General features: G+C 44.4%; 1 pseudogene; it reads left to right on the top strand.

The window, feature by feature from the left end:
* The first annotated feature begins 237 nt into the window (after nucleotides 1-237).
* Nucleotides 238-2,987, top strand: LOC119283847 (annotated as a pseudogene).
* The last annotated feature ends 9,222 nt before the right edge of the window (nucleotides 2,988-12,209 follow it).

Genomic DNA, 12,209 nt, shown 5'->3' with positions numbered 1-12,209 from the left:
TTGACGTTGATCTGGCAGTGGCGGTGGCGATGTATGGGGTGTGGCGCTGCGACGGGAGGTGGACGTGTTGTTGTCTTCTCCCCGGCTTTCGTTGGTTTTCGCCTTCCGCTTGGGGTGAGCGGCTTTACCTGCCGATGGCGTGGCGTCCTACGGTCTGAGCTGAGAGGGCAGGGGGGCTTCTTCGGAGGTAGAGACAACTAGTTGATCGACCATGGGCCTCGGTGGAGTTGACGGAGCATGGCCTCCTCCGACTGCGAGTCACTGCTATGTCTTTGTCGCGTCGTGTGCACCATCAGGTTCACCGAGGGCCTCGATGCTCAGGCTTGCTTGTTGCATTCGACGCTCGTTTGTTGCTCGTTCAGTGTCTTGTATCTTTACCGTTCTTGCTCTTTTCTTTTCCCTTTGTTGTATGGCCGGTTGTATGCTTGGAAACCCTTTTCTTTACCGTTCTTGCTCTTTTCTTGTTGCTTTATAATATGAAGCGGGGGAAACCCTTTATCATCAAGATAATCTTGATTAAAACTTCTCTATAATAAATAATCTTAATTATATGGTTCTCGGCATGGATGGTGCTATGTATCACCTATAGCAAGCGGTCACTACCTTTCCTAGCTATGCCTATATCTCTGCTTGTGTTTATTTTGTTTTATTATAGAAAAATTTTTCTAAACTATGGTAGGTCAAAATTTCATTTTGCACATTTAACAAAAACACACCTGAAAATGTTATCGTGTATTTAAGAAAATCAAAATGTATCAAAAACAGTTCATTGTGTGTTATAAAAATGGTCACCATATATTAAAAAAAATCATACATTGTGCAATTTAAAAGGTCATGTGTAATGTTCATTTTAAATGAACTGGAGATATAAATAAATAATCAAAAGAAAAGTAAAAAATATAATAAATTGAAAAAAGAAGAGAAGAACAACGAACACAAGAAAAGAGGGTAACAGGAAAAGGATGAAATAATAAAAAAATTAAAAGAGGGTAACAGGAAAAGGATGAAATATAAAAATAAAGAAAGAAATAATTTAATACAAAACATAACCCAGAAGAAACAAGACACAAAAACCTCGCGGAAACAAGGAAAGATAAAACCAGAAGCAAAGAAAAACAGGGCGGGGGCATGAAGAGAGCGCCCATTTCATGAACTGGAAAGAAAACCACCCCATCATAGCAGTTGCCCCTAGGGTCGTGATCCTTGTTGGTTGTTCTGCAGGCGGGTGCAAGCTAGTGCTCGGTATAAATGATATATAGCAGTTGCCCCTCGGTAGTGCGTTTGTTTTGTAGGCCTGTTGTTCCATCTTCGGGTCGTAGTCGATAGTACGTAGGGCCGGTCATACATACAAATCCTATCCATATATATAAGCTAAGCCTAAGCTAGGCAAGGCAAGCAGCTAGCAAGCCAGGGTTACACGCACGATCCATCCATCTCGTGCCCTAGCTACTGCGTACCTAGCTAGCTCTGCGATGGCCGACGGCAAGCTGGATCCTCCCGCCGGCTACGCCTTCGACCCAGCCGAGCACGAACTGATTACCAAGTTCCTCCACCCACGGATCGCCGACGCCTTCTTCGCCAGCCGCCTCATCCACGAGTTCGACGCCTACTCCGCCGCCCCCGGCGACCTCGTCGAGATGTATCAACACGCGCAAGGAACGGACAAGGGCGACGGGAAAGGGGGCGTCTGGTACTTCTTCACCCCTGCCCGTCGTTACCAGACCAAAGGCGGCCGCGGTGGCGGGAGGCGGCAGCGCGGCGTGGCCGACGCTGGCGAGGGTTACTACTGGCACTCGGAGAAGGGCGGGATCCCCGTGCTAGACAACCAAAGTAAACTCGTAGGCCATAGACGAAACCTCAGCTACGTCAAGAAGTTGCCGGGAGAGAAAGAGAGGATCAGGATCGGCTGGTGCATGGCCGAGTACAGCCTCCACGCCGACGACAAGCAAGACGACCTGGTGCTCTGCAAGGTCTGCGTGTCTCGTCACAGGAGGGACGTGGATTTTTAGAACAGCTGCACCCCGGCCCTGGTATCCTGGTTGTCCAATATTGCTTTAAGATCTGTGCAACACAACTAACTTTTCGTATGAAAATTTCTCTTTTTTGTTTCTCTCACATAAAAGATGTCTTGAAGTTCAAACCTTTGCAGCGTGGCAAAGCTTTCCATCTTGAATCTAGGATAAATCTTTCAGAACTTTTTGTCAAACATAAATATACAAAAAATGATTTTTTACATTAAAAAATCGTTTTTGTATATTTATATTTGACAAAAAAATCTAAAAGATTTATCCTAGATTCTAGATAGAAAACTTTGCTACGCTGCAAAGGTTTGAACTTCAAAAAATGTTCTATGTGAGAGAAACAAAAAAGAAAAATGTGTTTGCACGAATCGCGATGCGCAGAATGGATGGCTAGATAGAGAGGGCCCCGGTGCAGCTGTGCTATTTTATATTTTCGGTCACAGGAGCGAGACCACATACAACGAGGTAATCAATGCTCCCGGTTCCAGGAAAAGGAAGGCCGCCGACGTCCAGCACCCGGATGCTCCACGTCCCCAAACCCCACGCCGCCAGGAACCGCCGATCGTCCAACAACCCGGGATGCTTCACGAGTATGGGCGCTGGTTCATGTCCGACGAAGGTGAGACGATGTTGCCGCCCGGAGCAGTGGACGACGGCAGCGTGGATCCAGGCGGGTTCTTCACCGACGACATGCTTGAAGTATTTCCAGCGCTCCATGCTGAGGTGGCGGATGGGTTCTTGCCCGGCAAACTCGACAACGTCCAGGAAAGCGGGCCACACAATGAGGCGGCAGAGGATGATGACGGCGGGTTCCAGTACACGTTGGACGAGCTGCTCGGCCTCTGCGACGACACGGCTGTGGCATGCCCTACGCCAGCGCCAACGATCGTCTCCTCTGAGAGTGGATCGTTCCACCACGTGAGGGCCGAATGTACCTTGGAAGACTGCGAACTCTTCAGCCAGTAGATGATGCAGGATAGAAGATAGTGTAGCTCAATGCTATACTTAGCTAGCTAGTGTAGCTTTGATGTATGTCGTGAACAAGCAAGATATTGTTGATTGTATTGTGATGAGCAAGGCAGCAATTCATGTGCCCCAGATTAATTGATTATTCTTTTGTTATATGTTGACTTTCTCTGTTCTTAAGCTTGAAATCTTGACTAGTTAATAAAGCATGGATGATGAGATCAGCGCACTTTGATGCTCCATCATGCATGGTAGATGTAAGAAGATGTAGCTAGCATGATGCTTCTATAGTGTTTTGCTTTTCCATTTTGTGAGTTAACCGTATGCATATACTCTCGTCCATCAGCACATGATAATTTTCTACTAAGCAGTTTTTGCCAGTTTCTCTGTATGTGCATACTCTCGAAATGTATAAACATTGTTTGTTTGATTAATTTTTTTTTGAAAAGGAGGATTATCCCTGGCCTCTGTATCAAAGTGATGCAGGCAGCTTCTTTATTAAGCAAAGTGACCGAAAAGATTGTGTTCCAGAATAAGCTCGCTAAAAACGAAAGAAAAATAAAAAAAAATATAATATGCCACAACCGGTAAAAATAGAACGGGATAACTAAATACATTCGTGGAAGTCGTGGCAAAAATAACAATCTATTTTCGAGTGTTAATTGTCTTTTTTTTGCCACGAATGTCATTACTTGATGAAACCTGGCAGGCACTTAAAATATTTGCCATTCTTTGCCACCAACTATTTTTTTTAAAAAAATTTACTGTTCATGGCGGTATCATAAGAGCTAAAATTCGGATGGGCACTTCCGACACTTCTATCATAAATGCAAGTGACATTGACATACAGGTGATTTTTTTCGAACATTTGGTATCTTATTTGCATTTTTTGGATTTAGTATGAATTAGTTAAGAAGTTTTCAAATTGACGGTCAAGCGGTCAAAGCCAAAAGCGCAAAAGTGCAAGACCCCAAAGTGGGTTAGGCAAGACCATGTGTTTTGAGAAACTGTGGGCAGTTCTGACGACGGGGACACAACTAAGGGTATAAAGCCAATTATCCCATTTTATAAACACACAATGAACACTTTTTTGATATATGATGATTATTTTCTTAAATACATGATAACATTTTCAAGTTAATTTTTGTTATTTGACACATTCTATATTTAACTTCTAAATCACTCTGCCTGCTAGCTTGCATCAAAACACGCTGATGGCATTATCCAATTTCTAGTTCATCAAGTATTTATTTCATTCTTAAGATAGAGAGACTGAATTAGTAGCCATTGCTAGCAAATAAACTAGCAGCAGATCCATGTTTTTAGGCCAAGGTTGGCCAATAACTAACTTTTTATATGATTTTTTGGCCAAACATGTCTCCTTTTGTTTTACAATTTTTTGCTATAATATATAGAAGGTTGGGAAATCTCAGGGTGGGTTGTGACACATCTGTACACCCTTCTCGAAAAACTCTTTTAACAAACGCACCGCTGGGAGGCAAATACTATATATCACTTGTACCGATCAATAGCTAGCACACGCCTGTAGAACAACTGAGAGCAGCCATCGCCCGATAAGCACACGTTCATGCAACGCTAGATCTCTTGTTCCTTTTCCTCCCTGATTTTTTTTACGATTTCATAATTTCCCTTGTTTTCGGCAGGTTTTTTGTGTCTGGTTTCTTCTGTGTTTTTTTTGCATTATATTTTTTCTTGATTTTCTTTTATTAGTTTTCGTTTTCTTTATTTCCCCTTTTCTTGTTTTCCTTTGTTTTCACTTTTTCCTCGTACTTTATTTTTCTTTTCACTTACTTTCTTTTTTATTTAGAAAATAAACATTACACATGACATTTTATCATATAATTTACATATTTTAAACACATGATGGATACTTTTTAACGCACAATTAATATTTTTTAAATGATGGCTATTTTTTAAATACAGATAATATTTTTCAAGTGTATTTTCTGTCTTACTTGATATATGATTCTTTTCACAATTATCTAAATATCTTTTCAAAATCATGGCCACTTTAATAGATATATGAATAGTTTCTAAAATATATGAACACTATATTTAAATTCATGAAATTTCTTTTATAAATAAATGATTTTTGGAAAATAAATGAATTTTTTTTCTATATAGGTCAATCGGTTTTGATAGTACAAGAACATTTTATTTAGAATAGTAAAATAAATTTTCAGTTGTATTAGATATTCTCAAATGAGTTAGCAATTTTTATTGACGCAAACTATTTTGTCAAATGCGCAAAAATAAAACTTGAATAAAATACTTTAGAAATATTTTGTGCATAGTATGATAAAATAAAAATAAGGAGAGAAAAAGGAAAACAACCAAGTAAAAATATATAAAAAGAAAAGAAAAGGGCGAAAACAACGTAAAGTCACAACAAAAATTGTATCAACCAGGACCACCCCACTGTGTGGGTGTTGTAGGTGAAAGGTTGTAAAACGTAGGTTTCGGGGGAACTGGCTCAAACCTCAAAGGGGTGGCCTATCACATATATATAATGATGACATACAAGTCCAATGCCGATAAGGTATGGTTTACACAGTAGGGCTACAATACGTAGTCTAACACCCTCCCTCAATCTCAACTCATTCCTGAAGTATCTAGGAGGTTGAGATTGCGCCTACAGACCTCAAACATGGGAGAAGGTAGAGGCTTGGTGAAGATGTCCGCAAGTTGATCTTTTGAAGAGATAAACCTGACTTGTAGTAGCTTCTGTGCAACACGTTCCCTCACAAAATGATAGTCAATCTCAATGTGTTTAGTCCGTGCATGGAACACCGGGTTTGACGACAGAAACGTAGCACCGATGTTGTCACACCAAAGGACCGAAGGATGTGGCTGAGCACCTCCTAGCTCTCGAAGTAGGGACTCAATACATATAAGTTCAGCAGTTGCAACGGCAACCGACTTGTACTCAGCTTCTGTGTTGCTGCGAGAAACAGTGGCTTGCTTGTGTGCACTCCAGGCGATCAGATTTGGACCCAAGAACACAGCATGTCCCCCCGTGGATCGCCTGTCATCTGGACACCCAGCCCAATAGTCATCAGAGAATGCAGAAAGAACTCCGAAGGAACTGGGGCGCAGGTGAAGACCAAAGGAGACAGTGAGACGCACATAACGCAGTATGCGCTTCACAGCAAACCAGTGTAAATCAGTGAGAGCATGAAGATACGGGCACACCCTGTTAACCATGCAAAACGTAGGTTTTGGGGAAACTGACTCAACCCTCAAAGGAGTGGCCTATCACATATATATAATGATGACATACAAGTCCAATACCAATAAGGTATGGTTTACATAGTAGGGCTACAATACGAAGTATAACAAATGAAATTGTCTGTTTTCGCTGAAATGCGTATTTGGGCTTTAAAATGCCTCAGGAATTCAATTTTTGGGCTAGTTTTCACATACTAGATGCGCTTAACATGCTATCCTTTGTAACATGATATTATTGTATGATTTTACTGCTGCAGATTAATTGTTTAGCACTCTTAATCATTTAGAAAGTCAAATAATAACATGTTTTAAATATTGGAACGTCTTTTTATTGAATAAGTTTATCAACATCGCTTTGTGCAAAAGATTACCTGCTGTAATCTCATGATTTTTTCATAAATCGCAGATGGCCGGAATTGTCAACAAGGAGTTTCCTGAGTTGGCCCAGACGGGGATGAACTACCTATCGTGGGCCTCGAACTGTGAGATCTTTCTCCAGGGCAAAACCCTCCTGAGGGCGATCGGTAAGGGGGCCCAACTGGCCGCCGCTGATCCCAAGTTCGAAACTGAGAATGCGCAGGCCCTGCACTTTCTCCGTCATCACCTGTCACCTACTCTGAAAGATGAGTATATGGCTGAGCGCAGTGCCTTTGGACCGCTCTTAAGCAGCGGTTTGAGCGGCTGAAGTACACTGTGAAGCCACGTGCAGAGGCAGAGTGGATCCGTGTTTGCGGACTTCAGGACGGTTGGGGAGTACAATTCGGCTCTGCACCGGATTCGTACGACTCTTCGGTTGTGTGGTACTGAGATTACCGACTCCCAGAAGATTGAGAAAACCCTATCCACTTTCCACCCCGACGCGGTCCAGTACTCACGGAACTACCGCCAGGGGAACTACACGAGGTATTCAGAGTTGATTGACGTCCTCTAGGTGGCGGAGGGGCAGGATGAGGTTCTCAAAAAGAACTTCGTCGCGCAACCACTTGGGGGAGTTCTCGCCAGGAGGTGAACGCTCTCAAAGTCCGCAAGCCTCAACAGAGGAAGAGGGGCCGCAAGGGCAAGAAGAAGGGCCCTCACCCCCCCCCCCGCCCTGACTAAGCAGAACAAGCCGGGCAAGGGAGGGCAGAGGCCTCAGGACTGCTTCCGTTGTGGCTCGGTGGAGCATTCCTTCCGCCAGTGCCGCGCACCACCGGAGGTCGTCGACGCATACAAGGCTCGGAAGGCGTGTGAGACGCACCTCGCCTTGGTTCAGGAGGCAGCACCACCGGCGCCCATGGCAGCACCCGTGATGATCGCTACGCCCTCTGCTGCGCCCATAGAGGCGACCCCCGTGGTGCCCATCGCGGCAGCTTTGGCGGTCTCTACCGACGCCCACGTCGCCATGGAGGTTGACCACATGGTCGCCTCGGCGGCGCCGCCGCCACTAGACATTGATGCTGCCTCCAAGATGATTTCTAAGGAGGATCAACTCACTAGTATGGAGATTGCTGCTGAAGTGAATGGCTTCTTCACCAAGTCCACTTAGCATACCTCTTTGGTTATCATGATTCCGTGACTTGATACAATAAAATTGAATAAATTCGATTTGGTTGTAACCTCTATGAGAGCATAAACTTATTCTTTACTTTGGCGATTGGATGACATTTATTTCATTCATTTATACCATTATTTATACATGATAGCATGTTATGTTCTGAGATGTGTGCATTTATTTTTAATGTATTTTCCTCCTCATTACATTAATTAGATGTCATATTTTAGAACACGTGTGGCGCCCGAATGGAGGAAACATGCCTTGCCGATAGCGCCACCACTCATACCATTTTATGAGAAACTAAGTACTTTGACTCCATTAAAAAATCTCCGGGAAGTATTATGAAAATCGCCAGCTGCGGTTCTCACATAGTTGGCTCCGGACGAGCCACTATTATACTCCCTATGGGAACAACTTTGATCATTAATGATGCGTTGTTGTATCCGGAGTCGACTCGTACTCTTTTGAGCTTTAGAGACATCCGCGCTAATGGTTTCCATGCTGAGACCGATGATGAAAACGGCAAGGAGTGCCTACTCATCACAAAGCGGGATGCAGGTGGTAAACATGTTATCGAAAGGCTTCCTTCATTTGACACAGGGCTATACTACACTAAGATAGTAGCACCGCCCGTGTACACTACCCTCAAGACCGTATTTAGAAGCTCTGAACTCTTCTGCCTCTGGCACGATAGGTTAGGCCACCCCGGACTTAGGATGACGAGAAATATAATTAACAACTCGCATGGCCATAATGTTAACGTGAAGAACTTCCCGAATCCCGATGATTTCGTATGCTCCGCATGCGCTAAGGGGAAGTTAGTCATTAGGCCATCGCCCCTCAAGGTGAGGGATGAAATCCCCGCGTTCTTGGAACGTATCCAAGGGGACATATGCGGTCCAATTCAGCCCCTCACGGGGCCGTTTCGGTACTTCATGGTGCTCATTGATGCTTCCTCTAAATGGTCCAATGTTTGCCTGCTGTCAACACGGAACCATGCCTTTGCAAAATTGATCTCACAGATCATACAAATGAGGAATAATTTCCCGGATTATCGTATAAAGTCTATTCGAATGGACAACGCCGGAGAATTTACTTCAAATGTGTTCGATGATTATTGCATGGCAATGGGAATCAAAATTGAGCACTCGGTACCGCATGTTCATACACAAAATGGACTTGCCGAGGCATTGATTAAAAGAATTAAATTCATTGCCCGTCCGCTCCTTTAGGGTTGTAATTTACCAACTACATGTTGGGGCCACGCAATGTTACACGCGGCCAATCTCATCAACTTTAGACCGTCGGCCTACAACATCCACTCTCCTGTTCAGCTTGCGCAAGGGTCGGCACCGAAAATTTCCCACCTTCGTAGGTTCGGTTGCCAGGTATATGTACCAATACCACCACCTCAGCGATCGGCTATGGGCCCGCTCCGTAAGTCGGGGATATACATTGGTTATGAGACTGTGTCCATAATCAGGTATCTGGACCCCATGACAGGTGACTGTCACACGGCTCGTTTTGCTGATTGCATTTTTGACGAGGATCTTTTCCCGACTTTAGGGGGAGAGAATCAACCCCTTGATGCTAAAAGTCGAGAAATCACGTGGCAAGCCACGGGAATCCACGCTCATGACCGGCGCACTGTTGAGACTGAGAGAGAAGTCCAAAAGATAATAGATTTGCAGTCATTAGCAAATCAACTGCCTGACCACTTTAGTGACTTAAAGACTGTGACAAAATCGCATGTGCACGCGCGCAATGCACCGGAAAGGGTTGAAATACCAAAGAAAAATGATGGTATACCCGCTCCCGTCCAAAGGCCTAAAAGGACGAGAGATCCGGCTTCTCAAATCCCAAGTACTCGGGGACGCCCGACGAAAAAGGATAAGAGAGATTTATTACAGCCTGTCGCCAAAGTACCCCAAAGTGAAACGGGGAGCCAGTCGAGACCTGGCACAAGTACGGAAAATTCAATGCACAAAATTCCGGACTTAAACTTTCCCATAGGGGAAACACCCAGCGGAGATGTGAGCGCACACATCGGTGCGGGAAATCTAAAGGACCTTGCTCCCATAATGGGAAATTTGGTAGAGCAAGTGTTAGCGCCGGATGCGCTCCATGACGAAATGGCCATAAATTATATTTATACGGGGGAGTCCCTGAACCGAGCAACGGTGGTTGTCGACATTAACTTTGCTACGAAAATTGCCTCAATCATAGATCTTGACCCTGAGCCTAACACGCTCGCTGATTGCAAGAAAAGGTCGGATTGGAAAGATTGGCAGCAGGCAATTACTGCCGAATTGTTATCTCTCAACAAAAGGAAGGTGTTCGGACCAGTTTGTCAAACTCCTCCCCACATTCGCCCTGTTGGCCATAGGTGGGTTTTTGTTCAAAAGAGAGATGAAAATAATAAGGTAGTACGGTACAAAGCAAGGCTCGTCGCTGAAGGGTTCACTCAATGACCAGGTGTCGATTTTGAGGAGACTTATTCCCCGGTCATGGATGGAGTTACCTTTAGATACTTGATCTCGATGGAAGTAAATATGGGCTTGAAAATGAAACTAATGGATGTTGTCACTGCTTACCTATATGGTAACTTGGATTCGAACATATACATGAAGGTTCCAGAAGGTATCCCTGTTCCGAACCATGATAGAGCAAACAGGGGTTTATACAGTGTTCAACTTCAAAAGGCACTGTACGGACTCAGACAGTCTGCTAGAATGTGGTACAATCGCTTAAGTGATTTCCTTCATGAGAAGGCCTACACGAGCAATAAAGATTGCCCAGGCGTTTTTATACGGCGATCCCAAGATGGATTCTGTATAATCTCGGTGTACGTGGACGATTTAAACATAATCGGTACACCTGAGGATATTGAGGCAGCGAGTTCCTACCTGATGTCGGAATTCGAAATGAAGGATTTGGGTAAAACCAAGTTCTGTCTAGGTCTGCAACTTGAACATTCCCCTGATGGGATATATTCTAGTGCACCAGTCGGCCTACACCCAGAAGGTGTTGGAAAGATTTGGATTTGATAAGGCATATCCTTCTAAGACCCCGATGGTCGGGAGGTCTTTACAGCCAGACAAGGACCCGTTCAGGCCAAAGGAAGAGGGGGAGGAAACTCTGGGACCAGAGGTTCCTTACCTGAGTGCAGTTGGAGCACTCATGTATCTCGCAAACTGTACACGGCCAGACATTGCATTCGCCGTCAGTTTGCTTGCGAGGTACAGTTCTGAACCTATCAAAAGACATTGGAAAGGTGTCAAGGACGTCTTTCGTTACCTACAAGGGACCAAAGATCTTGGCCTATTTTATAAGAGGAATCAAGACCTATCTATTATAGGCTATGCCGATGCTGGGTACCTATCGGACCCGCATGATTGCAAATCGCAGACTGGATATGTTTTCCTTTGTGGTGGAACTGCATTTTCCTAGAAATCGTCCAAGCAAACCCTTGTGTTGACTTCCATGAACCACTCAGAAATCATGGCACTATTCGAAGCATCAAAAGAATGTGTATCGCTTCGGCAGATGATCGGCCACATTCAGCAGACATGTGGGCTGAACACCGTACAAACCCCTACCATTACCTATGAAGATAATGCTGCTTGTGTTGCACAAGTCCAGATGGGTTATGTGAAGAGTAACCTCACAAAGCATATTAGTCCCAAGTTCTTCTATGCACATGAGCTGCAACAGTTGAACGAGGTGAGAGTTTTGCATAATAAGTCCTGTGACAATCTTGCTGATATGTTCACTAAATCATTACCGGCATCAACCTTAGAGAGGTGTGTGCGTGGAATCGGTATGATGAGACTTAGAGAGATGCAAGGTTCAGGGGGAGAAACTTCACAAACTCGTTGCTAAAATCTCAATCCTGATGATCGAGTACTCAACTTGATGGTTGAGTGGATTGTACTCTTTTTTCCCTTGAGTGAGTTTTCCTGATGTTTCTCACACGAGGTTTTTGACGAGGCAATTCATGCAATACAACAATGTATACTATGTGCTCTTTCTCCATAATTTTTCCCACTGGGTTTTTTGGAGTTTTGAGGCATGGATATACGGATAATTACCCAAGGGGGAGTGTTGGGAAACTGGGGCCACCAAGGGGGTGGCGGCGGCCTCGTGCTTATCGCACGGGCTAGCCCCTCCCGTTTCCCCCACTTTACGTTAAGTGGGTACTTATCCCTTGACCCCCTAGTCCCTATATAAAGCAACGATGAGCTATTATTGTAATCTCTGATCATTGATTAATAAAGCTGGTCTCCTCCATATCTCTCTATGTCATTTACTTTCGCGTGTTCGGCTACTTCGTCTACGACGCTCGCTCTCGCTCCGCAACCTCGGACTGGACTCGCCGGCGGAGTTGCGGAACAGATAGAATTTGAGTTGGGGAGAGGTAACGGGTGAGCGATTAGTGG

This window comes from Triticum dicoccoides, chromosome 4A, assembly GCF_002162155.2.
Source record: "Triticum dicoccoides isolate Atlit2015 ecotype Zavitan chromosome 4A, WEW_v2.0, whole genome shotgun sequence".
NCBI classification, from domain to species: domain Eukaryota; kingdom Viridiplantae; phylum Streptophyta; class Magnoliopsida; order Poales; family Poaceae; genus Triticum; species Triticum dicoccoides.
The sequence above is the reverse complement of the archived record's forward strand: the minus strand, read 5'-3'. Positions and strand labels throughout refer to the sequence as shown.